Source organism: Sebastes umbrosus, chromosome 6 (assembly GCF_015220745.1).
Source record: "Sebastes umbrosus isolate fSebUmb1 chromosome 6, fSebUmb1.pri, whole genome shotgun sequence".
Lineage (NCBI taxonomy): Eukaryota > Metazoa > Chordata > Actinopteri > Perciformes > Sebastidae > Sebastes > Sebastes umbrosus.
In genome coordinates, this window is record NC_051274.1 from 14323673 (window position 1) to 14343491 (window position 19819).

The 19819-nt window shown below is 40.7% G+C and overlaps 1 pseudogene; it reads left to right on the top strand.

Annotated features, from left to right (window-relative positions):
• Positions 1-19819, top strand: part of LOC119489720 — a 67346-nt pseudogene continuing 47527 nt past the window's right edge.

The following is a 19819-nucleotide window of genomic DNA, read 5'->3' on the forward strand; positions in this document are numbered from 1 at the left end:
CTGCAGTGTGTGAGTGTGTGTAGTTTTTATCCCTCCCCTGAGCAGATCTTTATCAATTTGTGTACTCCAGTCTTGGGGTGCATTTGAATGGGCGTCTGTGTGTGTATATGTGGCAGAGTTTACAGGAGGACAGAGTAAAGGTGTGTCCAGAGGGGGGCTGTGTTAGACTCATTCATTCTGAAACTGGAAATAAGAGAAAGTAAGAGAAGATTGATTCTTTTTCTCTCTATATCTCAAAGTGTCTCGGCGCCTGTGGAGAAGGGGGAAGAGCTCGGTTGTCCAGAGGAGAGCAACCTGCACAGAAGGTAAGCAGCTATACATCCTCCTCCTACTGCAGGCATGCTGGCTTTTTTACACTTCTGAAGTTGTTTATGTGCTCTTTGTCAGTGCATTATCTGCCATCTTTCAGTCTTTTCATGTGTAATTACATTTAGATATATGCATAATACTTTTTTTTTTTTTTTTTACATTATAAAGACTTGATAGAAAGACAGAGGGGGAGGGGGAAGGTTAGTGCGGGACTCCCTGATGCTTCTAGGCAAGTTTCTGTGCACACGGTTCTCTAGTGCTGCAGTATCCCATTACATCCCAGAGCGGAGCTGCCTCAGCATCCAGCCAGTGTTGAGGCAGAGCGCTTCAAACCAGATGCAATCTTTCTAAAAAAATGAACTTATTTGTGTATCCCCAGATGGGATAGAAGGAAAGTTGTGTCCCTTATAATGTAAATTCAGTGACAGATGCTGCTGCAGCCCATTTTAGTTTGGTCGTGCATGCTCTCATAGTGTACTCTTGGTATCATTGGGGTTGCTTAGATAACAGATTGAATTGGCTCCGATGGCGTTTGAGCCTGGTGATGATGAGTTTTTTGTTTTGTTTATCTGGTGTTCTGGGACTTCCTTCAGTCTGAGCCTGCAGCAAAAGTAGGCTCTCTGATTGGGCGAACCAGGCTTACTGACTACAGTGTACCAAAGAAGAGGGAGAACATAGTCTGTGTGCATTCACTGGAGTATTTATACACTGAAGATATCATTATTGTCAAAATGAGCCCAAACAAAGGAAAGTGAAGTTTGTTTGTTCAGAGTGAAAGATGATTCATTACTGGCACACATTTGTTTGTTTTTTTCAGATTACTTTAAGCACAATCACAGTTTATTTATTACACTCCACCATGTTGTCTTGGGAAGTCTGACCTTCATCATTTGTGAATGAGGATATGATACTGTCCAGCAGTGGGCAGTGTGTGTTTCCTCAGTATCTGTGAGCACCGGCCCCTTGCTGCAAAATGGGGAAGAATTAATAGATGGACTTTAGTGTATTTTGTGTGGGCACGCTGGAAGGCGTCGTTTGACAGGATGAAGAGTACAGTATGTCCTGGTGTAGCAGCGAGGCTAATACCTTTCACCCTCAGATAGTAGATGTAAGCGCAAGACAATCACAAAGCTGACCGGACTCACTGATCCTAGTTAGTGGATTTAAATTATGTTTTTAATTATTCAACGCTGAGTTATATGTGGAGGATAAATGAGAGGGCTGTTAGTCATTTCAGCACCATGGACAGAGCTCAGGGGCTTCAGTGTTTAGTAATGAGAGTTGGATGACAGTTTAAGGCCATTCTTCTAACTATGTCTATTTGGATGATCTGGCTATACACATTCCCAAGTCCCTATTTGATATAATATGATGTGATAGCAGTCGGCTCTGCACATCTGTTCCTTTTTCCCTTTTCACTTGAAAACACTTTTATTCATTATTCATGCATCTCTCCTTTTCTAGAACATCTTAAAGATGTTTTTTTTGCAGAGGTGCTGAAGACTAGCTGTTTCCTTCGAAGAAAAAAACGTGTCCTTCCTGTCCTTGTCTACCTATATTATCCCTATATGCTCCAGGTGGGAGTGTCGGTTGTTGTGGTTTCCTTCTACCTTCCTTTTCCGCCGCAAAGCTCAGAGTGACACATCAAACCGTGGGATGAAATTGACTGCAGCAGCGAAAATCATTCAGGTTTGACACCTGATCTACTTGGGCGATAACACCAAAATTAAAAGGATGCTGCTATTAAAAGAGCAGATATCATACAAAAATGTGTGCTGATAGTGGCCAGTGATGTCATTATGTTTCCACAGAAATCAATTTAAAAACAATTGAGGAGGTGCTAAAAGACAGACAGTGTTGTGTTAAGTTATTGAAAAGAAATTGTTAAACATGTGCAGCCCATGTAGTTCTGACACCTGCTGTCACACAAAGCTGTTTCATATCATGGTTGAGAGCGACCGGGAAAGTGTCTCTGCAGGATGCAGCCGGCACACTGAGAAACTCATTTGGATAGCAATGATTAGAAAAAGCCTTTGCTCTTTAATGGCAAACGGAAATGAGACCCCTCGCTGTTCCCAAGAATTAGCCAGTATCCCTCTTAAGATAGAAGTGAGTGTCAGAGATGGAGGATCTTTAACCACTCCTAATTGAATAGAATGGCTAGTTTAAACCAAACGGACCTGTCTAATTCAGTGTTTTAGCAGCTTCTTGAATCAGGCTTTTCAGCATCACAACATAAACAGTTCTGGCCATGTGCAAGAATTTACTTCAGTAAATGCTGGATAAGGACTGCTGGTGGGATAATCAAGTTGTCTGTCTATCCTTCTGTATGTATATACATGATGTACTGTAACTCTTTCTAAGATTCGTGGGGTTTTTGGAGGAAGGGAGCAGCTGTTGGCCTTGTCGTTGCTCACCCTGCATGTGTGTATGACACCCTGTGTCCCAGACTGCGCTGCATGGGCGTTTAGTGTGCCCATGGAAATGATGGGATAGGCAACATAGCGGAGCAACAACGGCTGTCACTGTGACATACGACAATTAGCAACAATCCTCAAACTTTTCCATATGAGGATGAGAAGAGGTGCTGTAAAATAAAACTCACCAAACAAGCAGAAATAGTGTTGCACCTGTGTTGTTTAGGAAATGTTGTAGATGTTTGAAGAGGACCTATTATGCTTATTTTCCTGTGCATACTTGTATTTTGTGTTTCTACTAAAACATGCTTTAATGTTCAAAAAACGCCCACAAAAAAGCCCAGACTGCTCTGATTGGTCAGCTGGCCCGCTGTTGTGATTGGTCAATCAAACCAAACTCTTCAGACTTGGCTCCAGCTCCACTCTAACTGGCTTTGTTTGAGGGTGTGCCAAAATAGCCGTTATGCAAATTTGTTACGCGGTGACCTCACCATGTTACGGAAGAAAAGGCGGGACTTCAAGTTTCAGGCAGTTCAGGAACAGTGTTTCTGTGGGGGGAGAGTAAATCCTTTTTTTGCCTGGACGTCGAGCTTTGTAACTTTGCAGACCATTTACATGCACAAAAATATATATAACCCACTAAAGGAAAGGGAAAAAGCATAATAGGTCCTCTTTAAGGTGAACAGACCTTCTTGGTGATACTAGAATGACACCATGATAAATACAGTGAAGTGTCAGGAGGACAGTGAGCGTGTGTGTCTTCTCCATAACCAGGAAAAGGGCACTTTATCGTACTCACCAGGGAAAGGTTACAGGATGTATTCATGTGTTTTTGTGTAAATGTTTGTGCAAGTGTGCATATCAATGTGCATGTGAGTGACTGAAGGCAGGGTAGTTTAAATGTAAGAGACGGTGTTGGACACATGGAGCTTTAAGAGTGTGGAGAAAAAAAATGTTCTTGAAAAGGACAAAAAGCAATGAGAAGACAGTGAAGAGGAGAATGGAAGACAAACGATACAAGTATGAGCGAGAGATAGAGCGAGAGATGGAGCGGGAGATTGTCAGAGGCAGAGCAAGACTGGAGGAGAGTGGGTGTGCATAGCAGAGCTACGAGCACTGCAGTACATTGCAGTGCCCAGCCCCCGCTGTGTTCTCTGCTCACCATCCGGTTCCATGCACTGAAAAGACCCCTGCAGCAGCAGAGCTGCAACGACGGCAGAAGGCTGCCTGCCGATAGAACAGCAATTCTGGACATCTGAAGATGCACCGATTTTTACGGAAACACGGTGTTTCTGACAAACCAGGCGACCTGCGCCTTGCCAGCGCATTGTCACGTAGAGAGAGGGAGTAGTCGATTCACGCTCCCTCTGGATTATGTAAGCCTATAACACATCCACTTCACCCGATACCAGCTGAATGATCCCCTCTTCCCCAGCCATGTTTTCCTCATTAGGAACATCTGCCTCGCTGTTTGCTTTTGTTCCAGAGGTAGCATCTTTGCAAACACACGCAGACACTTTATTGAGCTTATTGAAATGGCAACAATAGGGAGACAAACAACATGTACCCTTAAATAGCCGGCGTGTGTGTGCCTAGTGGTTTGACATTTTGTTGATGATGCCTTGTGTGGCGAATAGCAAATAGAGATCCCATGAATAACTGCTAAGACCTTCATGTGATGTGGCTTCTCGCTTTAAAGAAAAAAAAAACACTATTAATTCAGTTTAAAGTCAGGCAGTGCACAGTAATGTATGCATGAATGACTTACACACGAAGGGTATAGCCTCACACTTAGATTAATTATATAGCTTTTGGTCAGGCAAACACACGAGCACATGCATGCAGATGTGAAATGAATCTCAATCATGTAAAAGCTCTAGGAAACGAAAGAGAAGCTCGTTTCTGCTTCCATTAACAGTTGCTATGTTTCCGTCCCACTGCCTGGCCGGGGGGGGGAGGAGGTGGACGGCTGAAACGTGAGAGCTTCCCTCTTTTTTATGTTCTTCTCCCTCTCTGCTTTGCTGATGTAGCTGATTCACATTGCGTAGTAGTGTGTGGACTCTCTCACTCTCTCTGCTTCCTGTGACAAGGTCTGATTGTGTCTCTCGCTGTGTTTGGGAGTCGTTGAGTCAATTACACCTCGCCAGACAGGTGTTTGAGCTGCTAAGTGTGTTTGCCTCGGCACATCAGACCGTGTTTGCTTCTGATTTGCACAGAAATCAGTGCCAGGCTTTGAAAATGATAAGGCAAAAAAAAATATGCGAGTCATGCTGCATCCAAAGATAGTAATCCAACTTTTTAATTATTGTATTGTATTCATTAGGGGTGGGAATCACCAGAGACCACACGATACGTGTCAGCTGCTATATGCAATACTGATTTAACTCAACTGTACAATAATTTGTGCAATAATCATCATTAATACTGCATTTATACTGTACATTTCAAGAAATATTCTTATCTTATTCTTACACCATACTTGTATTTGTATTTAACACACTTAATAGATCCCACGTCTCAGCATTTTATATTTAATTATATGCACTGTGGTTATATGTTATACATTGCATGTCTAAATGCAAATATTTGTACATATTTCTCTTATTCTCATTTCTTATTTTTATTTTTATTATTCACTTGTGTTTCCCTACATATATTGTGTTATATATTGTGGTATTATGTACATAATTTACATGTTACATACTCCTTTATTTCTATTATTTTACATTTCTTTATGTTTATATAAGAGCAACTGTAACGCCCCAATTTCCCCCCTGGGATCAATAAAGTATTTCTGATTCTGATACGATATATTATCACAATATAGTCATATAGTCACGATACAATGTTATTGCGATAAGATATATTGCGATTCATTACTTATTTTCAACTGAAAATTATGCAGTTTGTCAACATCTGTTTTATCTAATAAGATACAATTTTCACTGTGTTCATCTCAGAGTTTTCATTCACATATCTCGAGGCGAGAGGTCAAGGGACCCCTTTGAAAATGGCCATGCCAGCAGGCTGTCTGATTGTTAAAAGGTTAATAGTTTATATAATAAAAGATCGATACTTGGCTTCCGTGTATTGATACGATATTGCGAAATATCGCAATACTATGATGTATTGATTTTTTTCCCCCACCCATAGTATTCATGTGTATCAGATGTTCTGAATTATTGTGTTTTCTGGTTGTGGCAATATATCGATATACTATCGATATTGTGATATAAGACTAGATATCGTCTTAGATTTGGGATATTGTAATATCGTGATATGACATGAGTAAAGTGATGTAATTTTCTGAACTACCAGACTGTTGTAGCTGTATTTGCCTTTACCCACTCAGTCATTATATCAACATTACTGATGATAATTTAACAAAAATCTCATGGTGTAAATATTTTGTGAAAGCACCAATGGTCAACAATATCGCAATATTTGGTCAAAAATAAGATGTTGTGTTTATAACGTTGCTGGAAAACATATGTAACATATTTTGTGAAGGTGCATTCGACTGAGAGTTGTGGTTTAGAAATAGATTTCTACCTGTGTTTCACATGTGTGGTGATTTTTCTTCCTTCAGTAAAAGAAGTGTGAGACCATCTAACCTTGGAAAATCTATTGAGAGAGAAAGGGAGCCACGGTCGTGTCTTCAGTCCTCGCAGCAGCACACTATTCACATGGTGATACATGGAGGAAGATGCTGTCTTTGACTAGTTGAGGATGTAGTCATGCAGTGAAAGGAGAGAAACATTGTGGTGTGTGTGTGTGTATGTGTGTGTGTGTGACAGAGACGGAGAGAGTGGGAGAGAGCGGCAGAGCATTGTAGTGTGGGTGAGCTGCAGTGGGGATTCGGAGTGCTGCATTGAGCTGCATAATTAATGTTGAGGGGGTGGAGCTAAAGGCGGAGATAAACTTGCCACGAAGAAAAAAGCCGCTGCAATACTACTATAAACAGAGCTACCTCTTTTTTTCTGTTTGTATGTGTTGAGTCACTCTTGAGTATAGAAGTGATATGTTGATTCAGAACCAAGGAGGCTCACTCTGGTCCAGCTCTGTGTCCCCGTCCCATCTGCTCCCCCGGCCCTCAAAGCCAATCACTCTCCACCGAGCTGCGTGCCACAGCCAAATACCTCCACGCCGGCTGCACGGCTCTGTTAATCATCCAATTTGTAGCAAAACAGCTTCCTATATGACACATCTGGTGTAACTCTCATCCGCTCTGTCTGAATTGGACCATGAGGAAGGAGGAAGGAGGATGGTGTTATATTTAGTCATCTCCTTCACAGATTCTACGCTGTTGTTGGGTGTTGTGAGATTGTGCTGACTGCTTATAAAAGGGCACTCATTCTTACAGAAGCACCGCTGTTTTTAGAGAGCTCTTTGTGTTCTGAGACAATCTCTTTTCATTTGCTCCTCAGTTTTATTTTGGAACACTGCATTAGAGACATCTGCCTGGTCAGCCCATTTATTCAGCTCACACGTACTGCATATATTTTTAGGTATTCGCATGCATGCACAAGATGCAGTCAGGGTATGCAGAGATCACACTTGGATGTGGGTACATGTTTACAGAGGCATGATTTAAATGCATCCAGACTTCAGTATGTATCAGGGTCACTTCCAGGATCAGCCCTTTAGGGGAGCTCAGCCTGTAATGCGAATGTGACATGTACAGTCAAGGGTGTAGGTTTTTATTTTTTTTTTAGCATCAAACACTTCATTTCTTGCATTCTGTTGAATTTGTATTCACCAATTTCTGCCTTTTCAGCATCAAATTATGATTAAAATGTCTTTATTTATGAAAGGGAAAACACAAAATGCAGGCGCCAGGTAGATATCCAATTAATTGGATCCACAAGAGTCTCAGCTTTCCAGTAATTTATGTAATTCTAAGACTGTTTAGGGACCCCATGCAGAAATATTCAAATACACCATTTTAGAATAGGTGAAAATAACACATTTATACTGCATACAAAAACCATCCCCAAACGGCATTTGATTATCATAAAGTGGGCATGTCTGTAAAGGGGAGACTCGTGGGTATAGAACCCATTTTCATTCACATATCTTGAGGTCAGAGGTCAAGGGACCCCTTTGAAAATGGCCATGCCAGTTTTTCCTCACCAGAATTTAGCCTAAATTTGGAGCGTTATTTAGCCTCCTTCCCGACAAGCTAGCATGACATGGTTGGTACCAATTTGAGGTTTTCCATCCATCCATTATCTGTAACCGCTTATCCGATTCAGGGTCACGGGGGGGCTGGAGCCGATCCTAGCTGACATTGGGTGAAGATGGAGTAGACCTTGGACAGGTTGCCAGACTTTCCTTAGGTTTTCTAGTTTCATAATATATAGGGCTGTCAAAGTTAATGTGATAATAACGTGTTATAACGCGTACTAGCTTGTCGGAAAGGAGGTTAAATAACGCTCCAAATTTACGCTAAATTTTGGCCAGGAAAAACTGGCGTGGCCATTTTCAAAGATGTCCCTTGACCTCTGACCTCAAGATGTGTGAATGAAAATAGGTTCTATGGGTACCCACGAGTCTCCCCTTTACAGACATGCCCACTTTATGATAATCACATGCAGTTTTGGTCAAGTCATAGTCAAGTCAGCACACTGACACACTGACAGCTGTTGTCGCCTGTTGGGCTGCAGTTTGCCATGTTTAGCATATTTATTATGCTAAATGTAGTACCTGTGAGGGTCTCTGGACAATATTTGTCATTGTTTTGTGTTGTTAATTGATTTCCAAAGTGAAATATATAAACATAAATTTGCATAAAGCAAACATATTTGCCCACATCCATGTTGATAATAGTATAAAATACTTGACAAATCTCCCTTCAAGGTACATTTTGAACAGATAAAAAATGTGTGATTAATCGTGATTAATTATGGACAATTGTGCGATTAATCGCAATTATATATCTGAATCGATTGACAGCCCTAATAATATACCAATATCTTCACTCTATCTTAAAGACAGAGCCCGCCACAGCATCTTAAAGACTGTTATGTCGGCCGGGATTGCTGGCAATCCCGTGGTTTCTCAGAGGGTTTCATATTTATTTTTTATGGGTGCCTAGATGAACCCAGCCTTAAAAAGAGTCTAAAATCGCTACTGGTATGTATGAGCGTGATGTTGGTATTTGGTGCTGTCATAGCTCAGGAACCTATTTAGCTCCTCTGTTTCCAGGGCGGTGATATTGCCTGGCCGGTGACCACATCATCTATAATATCACACTGCACCGCTTGCACCCCTGTCACCTAACCTCACCATCACTGTATCCGCTCTGAGCTCTTGACTGCTGCCACATACCCGGCCGTCATGTCCTCACTGCTTTACACTAAAGCACGCTCGTGAAACCAAAGTGTGTTTCAGTGTTATCTCCATTAGTTGTATTGCATGTTTCCTTTTCTATTCTTAACTCAAAGCAGTGCACCTCTCTTTGTCTGCCAAGTGTCTGCCAAAAGCTACTGTGGGGATCTGTGCCTGTCAAAAGGGCTGAGGGATCGCACAGAGGCATTTGAAATGCACCCAGTGTCGGCTCCAAGCCTTTTTCTATACGCGGCGAGGAAGCTGGTAATGACGGCAGTTTCATTCCAATCCCCCAAGAGCCACAAAATCGCACTTGCAATTGCAACCTCGACCTTGTCGGGTGCAAGTAGAGGCGAATACAGTTGAACCTAGAAGATAAATGCCCCAGAAAGGTGCAAGGTGCATCCTATAGCTGTTTAGGAGCAGTGATTTAATCTGTCTAAATAACCACGGTGGACAACAGTTGTCTTAAGAAACACGCCTCCAGGGTTGTTTAAGGGTTGTGTTTAAAAGGGTTCTGTATGTATTTTCCTCTATTTTCCTTCGTCCCAGCCCATCCCAGAAGACATCTGGCAGCAGAATGTGACGTTTTTTTCTGCTCAGACAAACAACACAGCGCCTCATTAAATATATTTTTTTCAGTCCCCTGAAATCTTAGAAATGAGGAGACATTTTCTGCTTTCTTTCCCTCTCCAGTCCCACGGGGGGTTTTGCAGTGGGAGAGCTGAGTTGCCATTTCTTAGCCAAGTGAGAATCTGCCCATCTGACATTCAGAACGCTTGGAGCGGCGCAAACATCAACAGAAACATAAATATAACTCCAACGTAAATAAACTCGAGCTTTGAGATTGTTCTGAGTGCGTGTCGTGCTACAAAACGTCTTGAAATTAGTTTAAACAGCCGGCTGCGGGTTCTGAGGAATTTTCTAATTGTGTTGTTCCACGCAACCTGCGAGCTTAACTGTGATCTGTGCCTTTTTCTGTTTGTTTATAAATCAGAAGTATACAAGGATTTATGCTTTTCATTAGAGCAACACTGAGCAATGCATTATGAGCCAGAGAGGGGGAGAGAGGAGGAATACTGTAGCTGTGTGAGTAGGTGCTCAGCATAAAGGCTGCTTCTTTTCTCTTTGAGTTGTTTGAGGCCAGTGTGCAGGCGAAGGACACAGCATACCGAATGTGAGTTCTAACAGTAGTATAACCTGTGGTAGGACAGAGAAATAACAAAGAATAAAAGAATCAAAGTAAAAGGAGAAACATGTTTTACTCATGAGATGCCAAATTATGTTGCGCTGACAGGCACGGATACATTTTAATATGCATTTTACTCGTTGTAGAGCATCCTTTAGTGTTTGTAACTTTGACATCTCTGTATAACAAATGCAGCTTGTTATCAAGATAGTTCTTTTTAAATACAGAGTGGAAAAATCTGTTGGAGTTAGATTCATCACAAGGTTTGACCTCCCCGGTGTTTTTTTGCAACTTGAATGAACTCAAGTTGCGTGAGTGGCAGGTCACTTATGGTGCTTTGTAACGCTGAAGGTGCTCCACAGAGTGTTGAGCCATCCCGCTCACTCATTCTCCACTCAGGTCATTGTGCTGCTGCCATCCCCAGAATAAAAGATTTAATTTGTATTCAGCAAACCTGTTTTGAGTCAGACCGCATTGCAAAGAAGTGCCAGTAACAAAAACGTCGACTAATCTAACCTATCTTGGATTTTCAAAAGAAAGAAGTTTGTTGTTTTTGTGCTTTGGCGGTGCGTACCAGCCAACTTGGACGAATCTTGCAGATTCGATCTCTCCCAAAGAGATTATTGACTTGACAGCAAATTGGTCGGCGTCTCCAAGAGCGTGATGGAGGGTTGCGAAATCTATTTCTTCCCGTGATAAGGCTGGTAATAGTTGGGACTAGCGAGAGGAACACGAGATTCATTGTACTATATTGATCAAAATAATTGCTCCCATCCTTTTTGTCCAGTTTTAAGAGCCCCAATCACAGCGTTGTTATCTGGAGAGCTGTTCCTAAATAAATTTTTTTTGCAATCTTCATTCTCATCTGGAGAGTTTAACTGAATGATTACACAAAGCCTCGTGATACAGAGATCCACTGTGTGTCTTTTGGTTAAATAAGAATGCTTTTTGAATTGGAGCATGGCTGTGTTAATCGCCAAGAGCTTGCATGAGAGCGGTTGTATAATATCTGGCAGCTCAGGAGGAGGAATAGGTAAACAAAAGGGGGGGAAATACCAGGATGTCGCTGTAGTGGTCTTGTCTATGCTGGAGGGATATGAGCACTAATTCGAAGCATTGGTGAATCACTCTCTCCTCTCTCTCTCTCTCTCTCTCTCTCTCTCTCTCCATGTTGTATTAGTGAGTCAACATTGTGCAGTCTTTGCATTTTGGTTTATGCATTACCTTAAAAATAAAATAACATATTTTAGACTGGGGAATTATTTTTACAGTATATCATCTGTACCAGTGATATAGTTTGCCTTAGAATAGATTTTATTTAGTTTCCGGCGGGTCGGTGCATGGGGGAGTTACGAAATGCATCAAAAATCCACAGTGCCTGGAGCACATTGGACAACGCCTTGGTGATGGCTGTTAAAACTAAACAAAATTGTCATCACAAACAAAGCATTATTTATTTACATTTATTAATCAGAAAAGTCACAATATTCACTCAAAATCAGCAGTGTTTTTTTTTTTTTATTGTGCCTTTAAATAAAAGTACAGAAGTATTATCAGCAAAATGTTTGTAAAAACATTAAAGTACAGTAATTGTATTTGTTCTACAGAATAATGGCCTCTGTGAGTGATATATTATATCAGGGTTCAATGTTAATGTTTTTTTTCCCTTGCCCTGTCGCGCAAGTCGGTCAAAAATCTACAGTACTTGCCCAAAGTCAATTTGACTTGCCCCTATACAAATTGTTTTATTTATTAGCAGTTATAAATTAACAAGAAAGACTAAAGTTAATTGTCATGTTGAATCTTTATTTAAATAAATTAATCTGGAGTTTAATCCTCTAACGCCACCCGACTAAACTCCTGATTAAAATACTCACTTGCACTTCAGCTTATAAACAATATTCGATTGGTACTGCGCATGTGCAGCTCTCAACAGAGAGGAGAAGGAAGCGAGATGGCTCACTCCTTAGCTACTTCCAGCATCAGCTACGGAAAAAGGTTGAGAACCACTGGTCTAAAAAAACTGATGCTGTTCACTGACATAATCAATACTGAAATTCAGTTAGCAGTGTGCCAAACAGGAAACACGTACACCTCTGTGTCACTAAAGAATCCTTTGTCCATCTCCATCTTCAAAACCAGTGTTCGCCCTTATTCGCTGCTGTCGCTGGTCTCCAAGATTTGTCTTTTCTTTTCTCATTTTAGGCCTGACTCACTCTCAGATTCTCCTCTTGTGTCTGCCAGTTACAAGCAGTGCTCTGTCATACTTGACTCTTTAGCCAGGCCAACACTGGGGACACACGCAGGACTAAACCGCTTAGCCAACAGTCTGACCATAGTGCTGTTCATTACAAGGGAACCAGTTCTTTGTTGAATAAATATTCTTATTCTAAACCTACAAACAATTGCCAATCATGATCATCTAACACAGAGAAAATTTGTATATCCTATTTTTAGGTGTATCAAATCACATTTTGTATCTCACCTGATCTCCTTTGGGAAACGGAAACTAAGCAACGGTGCAATTCAGAAATTAATGTCAACATCATTGCCCTCTCCAGATAATGAAAATGCAGCAAAGTAAACTACACCAATTCATAACCTATTCTACAAAATGATTCCTGATGTGTTGCTGTGAGTCATCTTGACAATCCTCAGTGGGTTTTAAGCTGATGGACAAGCAGCATTTAGCCTGTGTGTTTTCATATGGTGCTCTGGAAGCGATGTGCATCCCCGTGCATCGTCTGCTGTTATGTAAACCTGACTGCTGTAGAGAGTCTTTCCATGCAGTGTAGGGTAGCGTTTATCTAGGGCATGGCTGGTTTGTGCCCCCTCATTGAAATGCGTCAAAGGGGCTGTGACAGTTCTAGTTAGTGTTTTTCTCTCTCTCAGACTTTCCTATGAAAATGTCCCTAACACAAGGTACAAGGGGCAAAACACTCACCTACCACTGCAGAGACCTGGTCACAGCTCCAGCCTGGTCGGGCATTCCAAACACAAACACGCCAGAGAGGAATGATATACTAGCGACTCCCATTGGTTAGTTGGTGGTGCCTGCTTTGAGGGTATCTGGAGGATATCATTGACCTCCGAGTGTATTACACTGAGGGTGATGGGGGAAGCACATTGCTGTCAACACCGTCCTCAGGGACACGGTGGAGTTAGTATTGACAAAGACCACAGAGAGTAGAGAATTCACCACCTTTGAATGTTGTGTTAAAGAGAAAAAATAAGAGAAATCAACTCCAGATGAACTAAACATTCTTAGCTATCCAAATCTGCTCTTACCCGGGTGTGCTGAATGATGAGTCCCACTTGATCATAAATTGGAGACCTGTGGCCGATTGTTAATGATTAGTGTAGGCAACGCTCCTAAACACTATATCAGGGCCGTGTAAATACTCTGGTACATACCCAAGAATTGGAGAGATTCCACCAAAAATGCTGTAAGAAGAACGTCTTAGATAGATAGATAGATAGATAGATAGATAGATAGATAGATCGTCAGTACTGGTGTTAACAGGAAATTCGAAAAGCATCAAAGAGCTGTATGTAAGCCACGCAATATCATCCAAGAGTTTTTATGGTTTTAATTGAGATCAATTGACCAAAAGTATTTATTTAACCCACAAATTTAATGATCCAGTCTTTATAATTACTCTAAAACATATAATAATCTAAATTTGATTGTATGATATTCATGTGTTTTTTTTATGTTCCTAAAACTTAAAACTAACTAACAAAAAATAAGAAAACATTAGTGAATCCCAGAAATCAATGGGTACTAACAAAATAAGAACAAATTGTACAAACATTTATTTGTATATCGCTTCCAGCAGGAGGCTCAGTGTGCCTTTTAAGTAAGAGTACAGAAGTATTACTCGCAAAATGTACATAAAGTATTAAAGTAATAGTATTTGATCTGCATAATAATGGCCCTGTTAGTGAGACATTATACATTATTAGATTGTTAATACTGTAGAATTTTATGTTGCTGATAGAGTTGGAGTTCATTTGAACTATACTGTTTACCGTTTAATCTACAGTATATCAATGTGTTGTATTTGATGTAAAATCGTAATGTGTAAAGTAACTAGTAGCTAAAGCCTAAAAAATGTAGTGGAGTGAAAAGTTGAATGGATCAATCATGGAAGTTTTACTGCTGTACATGTTTTATTGGCGTTTATAATGATAGAGATAAGCCTGATGGGACTGACAGCTATCCTCATCGCATTTATACTTGAAGGCTTCTTGAAAAGTTCTGTGCCAAAAATGTGCACTGGGTTTTGATATCCTTCTTACGTCCAACTTCATTTTCTCTGTTTGTCATGCCCTTTGATCACTGTGCACGCATCAGTTTGCAATATGAGCCTGGGCTGTGACATTTTTACCCTTGAGATGAGTTTGAGTGTGTGATGCAACCGAGTGCTGCTGCGATCAGTGGACATTGTTTTTGGATTTGACAGGACTGAATTATTTGACATCTTCTCTGAAGAGCTATGCAATGAAACATGGGTAATTTCATTGTTTTAATGATACGTTTTTCAAGAGTTTCTTACAAGAGCATCTCAAAAATAAATGAGATGGAATATTTTGGTATTCAAGTGAAATTAAAATGCTAAATAGCATCATCAGTTTCTCGTCAGACTTATTTGTCAATACTTTGTAAAATCAATTAAAGGAAAAAAAGAAGCTTAGCACTAACTCCCACAATGGATGTAACTGCGTCATTCACTACTTTCACTTCAAGGTTGTAGGATGAGACTCTTTGAACCTGCTGTAAGTAACGTCTTCCCTGTTTTACACCTTCTAGAAAGAGATGTTATTTATACAATGAAATAGGTTAGGAAACAAAGGACTGTGGAAATCTGATTGTTGTATGCAATAAAAGAGGAATGACTTCTCCGCTTGGCTCGATCTCAGCTGGCAAGCTTGTTGTCCGTCAACACGTTTTCCCCGGTGCATCTGCTTCGTGAGAAATGAATGGACGTATGGGGACGAGCTGATTGTGCTGCTCTCAGTCTGAGAGCACAGTGAAACTGCATAAAGCCATTTTACAGAGTCATTTATACATACATTGAAATTGACATTCTCTCCTTATCTAGTTTCCGGCATGCGGCTGAAAAGTTTAAGAATCTCTTTACAAACGTTCTTTTCATTTTTTTCTCAGCCTAATCATTTTCATATTATAAAAATGAAAAAAAAAAAAAGAATCCAAATTGGAAAGTTAAGCTGCAATAGAAGTTAAACCAACTGCATTTTGTGTCGGTGCATATTTGAAACTGCTTGTGCTGCCAGCTAAGCTGCCACTCCTTGTGGGTTTTTCAAACATAATGTTGCAGCATTTAGTAGACGCTAAAGTGAGTCCCTGATTTATGAAGCATTTGCATTGTGTGTAGAGTTTGCATAATTTCTAGAAAATGACAAATCCAGACTGCAGTTCTATATGACTTTTTATGTTTGTTTCTACCCAAAATCCCTTTTAATTGAGCTTTTTAAAATGGCTGCTGTTGTTCCCTTTAGACACAGCCAGCACCACCCACTAACCAGGCAGTTATGAAACACAGAGCGTACACTGGCTGGGATTATTTCTCCTCCAACTGTGTGAAGCTCAAATCCTTTACAAGTAATGTCAGTATTTATTTAATGACAATATTGGATAAGATGAAACCCTGCCAGCGCCTCGGGATCCTGGTCGAAATGACGCAATGTTTTAAATTTGGTGCATTTTATAATCTGCTGTTTTGGAGGCATAGTGCTCTTTTAAAGGGGCAGTGCTTTCAAATTGCTCCTATGACCGAAATTCTTCAATAGGTCCGAGCAACTGAAGAGCTAAGATTAATCAGTTAATTTAACTTAAAGGGTAACTTTGGTATTTTTCAACCTGGAACCTATTTTCAATGTTTTTGTGTCTAACTGACTAATAGGGAAAACAATTCCTGAAACTGGTCCAGTATTGAGGGAGAGCGCTGTAGACAGCAGCTGCTCACAGGCTGCAATATGGTACCATTGGGGCAAGCTGGCACCGTCATTTACATCCACTAAAAGTGCTTGTTTTTGCCATGACAGGCTCTGATTGTTATTAAAAGTGTCTCGCTCAAGGAGAAGTCTCGATCTGAAATCTGGCGAGGTGGCGTGTTGCCGGAAGACAACGGTGGAATAGTGGAATACATCCATGGTGGAAACGTGAGTGCCAGCTGGGTAGAGTTTGTTGTGTTGGAGTACAAGCGTAGCTTAGTGTTATCTAAAAGATTTTCAATGTCATGGCTGAGTATTTAGATGATTTCCACAATGTGGAAGAGGTTCTCTGAATTCGATGGCTGCCCGTATTTATTTGAGTATACGGATATTGGGGGGCGGCTGTGGCTCAGAGGGTGGTTCGGTCACATGTCAATGTGTCCTTGAGCAAGGCACTTAACCCCAAATTGCTTCCGAAGGCTGTGCCATCAGTGTATGAATGTGTGTGTGAATGGATGAATGCTGACATGTAGTGTAAAGCGCTTTGTGTGGTAGGAAGACTAGAAAAGCACTATATAAATGCAAGTCCATTTACCATTAACCATATTCAGATTTCACAACGAGACTTCTCCTTGAGCGAGACTTGGGCACAATAACAAACAAACCGGATCAAGCAAAAGGTAAGGAAAACATTTAATTCTCTGTAGCGTCCGTTCCATAATGTTATCAGACACTTATAATAATAATCTGAGCCTGTCAGTGGCAAAAACAAGCACTATTAGTGGACGTTAATATTACATTGACGCTGCTCACTGGCCCTCGCAGCTCGTTTCGTGGTTGCCGGTTACAGCGTTATCCCTTAATACTGGACCAATTTGTGTTGTCCCCATTAGTCACTTACAGTAGATACAAAAACATGTGAAAATAACTCCCAGGTTGAAAATTACCAAAGTTACCCTTTAAGGAGGGAAATGTAAATGAAAGAAACAGTGTTTTGTACACCTGTGATCCATTTGAACCATGTTTAATCGTATAAATGGTATTTATAAGACGCTTATTAGGACATTTTTGCTTCATTTAACATTTTACTGCGGATGCCAGTTGAAGTGTCCCACACAGAGACATCAGGAAATGTAAACACAGCCAATAATTAGACGGGTCATTCTTTGACTGGGTGACTGACAAGACAAAATATTGAGTTTGACGTGCAGAATAACTGATAATCAACAATATAATTAGAAGCCACAGTGACTTTGTTCTCCTGACATATCTGCAGTTCGGGACATAATGCAGTTTCCTGAATGCTGTTGTGACTGTTGCATATTTTCTAACTCCCAGTGAGTTCTTGAATGGACTACGGACAAAGTCCTTTGACAGATACCAGATGCTAATTTTACTGAATTTAGTCAAAACTGTCACAAAAACAGGAACCAAGTTCAATTTGAAAGGTTCAGTTTGTGCTAAATTATATTCACTTCTACTGTTGTAAAATTGTTGTCAGATGTTTTAACTGATGATTCTTATGGATAATTCTGTTGTTTATTTGTCCAGAAATAGCGAGTGCACAGTACGTCCGCTAGCTGAACCCACGGCTTTGTCAGCGATTAGTCAGATTTCAGACGAGCCTGCCCTTAGCCCTGAGAACGAAGGCGTTGCATTATTGAAGTCTGAAATGTGGGACATTTTGTCTCTGGAGGAGGTTACGCTTTGGAAACACCAACGAGGGATGAAGGACCCTCCTCATCCTTACATCCCATCATGTGGACCCTCAATATTTAATGAGGGCTTTTTTTAATACTCTTTTTACAGTAACATCCTTTGGGCCATGTGAGTCACACAAGATGGATACAGAACTATCACACTGCTCACATTGGGAAATTTCTCATTCACTTATGGCTTTAAAAATGTGACGTATAGGTACTAAAAAATTCTCGAGGTAATACATGTTTTTCCTGAGTTTCTACATTTTGACCCAGACATTGTACCCGCACTTTCTGATCTACGATTCACAATGGAAATCAACCCAGACTTTAAGGATCAATGTTGTTCAGCACTCCTGTGCACACAGCAACCGTTGGCTCTGACAAGCAGCAGATGGTGTGCTATACAGTGATTTACTGCTGCATAGCCGGGGGTGCAGTACTTTTTGCGAGCCTTTCTCCTCCTGAATAATTGATAGGATACTGTCAGTTGGCTGTGTAGGATTTCACATATTGTCAATTGAGAAATTTTGGCGTGTTATGTGCTTCTTCAAGGCTTTCTGGGTTTTAATTGTTAGGGCATTAACTTGCATCTGTTAGGGTGCAGTGAGAGGTAGAAATTATGGGTGCTTTTATGGTGAAAAACCTGATTTAATGCAATGTATTAATCCTACGGCTACCTGTAAACTTGGGATTGTTTAGCAGTAATAAAAAGAATGGACAAATGCCACATTTAACTTGTTTAAAGGGAATTGGGTGACAGCTTGGGCTTCTGCAGACTGCAGTAAGTAGAATATTCATAAAACACCCACATCACGATCACCACACCCAGCTCGGTGTATTTGACCTTTGCTATTAGTTTACCACCGAGACTCATTAACTGACTTTATGTCAAACTAGATTAATTTGAAAATTAAGCATTTTTGAAACGGTGATTTAAAAATGAATTGAAAAGACTTTTAAGTCCACCAAAACAGCAAAGCTAAAAGAAGGTCAGTGCAACATCCTGCTGGGATAATTTGATGTGGCCCTTTTGGATACTTCAGTCTGCATTTTGGCCAAAAAAGTAAAGCAGATTGTGGTAACATTTACCAGCCAGGCCCCAAAACTGATTGTGTTTTCTAGCCAGCTGACTCTGACTGCCAACAATGTCTGATGGCTCCATTGTAGCACAGTATTTGGGTACCTGCATTTTTGTCCAACTATTTCAGTTACTTTTTGCCACATTGGCTGTTGTAAGAAAGTGTTTCTAGCCGTGCTAGCGGCAAGGCTCTATGGCGATGTTTGTCAGTGGATGTGTTAATTGGTCCACCAGTTTGGTCCAGTCCTGGTCCCCAGAGGATGAAGCCGGAGACAGTTCAGAAAGGACACGGTGCACTGAGAGTCAGTTTCCTGTATCAGTGTCATGTCGATTTCGCAACTTCCCCGCCCCTTTAGGAGACTAGCAGCATGTCCAGAGTCTATTAACTCCAATGGGAGAAGTGAACCTGAACACACCACATTTTCTTAACATTCTGACACTAAAATGGCATTTTTCAGACGGACAAATCAGGAGAAAATTAACTTTCTCTGTCTCAGCCACACGCTCTCGCAAGATCTGGCAACTAATGTTCGCTAATGGCCTAGCTAACTAATTTCGTAATGCTAAATTTGGCTGTTAGCTGTGTAAATGTCTAACGTTAGCAAAAGAAAATATAAATACATTATGCAAATATAACCCAAATCTGCTTTCATCCATCCACATGATGTTCACAACACTTCCAAAAGAGGAGGGTGGGATGGCGGGAGAAACGTCCACGCCACGAACCACACCCATTTAGGAGACAAGAAATGTATACCATTTCAAACCATTGGCGGAGCTTGAAATGCGTCATCTTTGTTATAGAGCATAGTTCTATCATCAGGTCACAATTTCT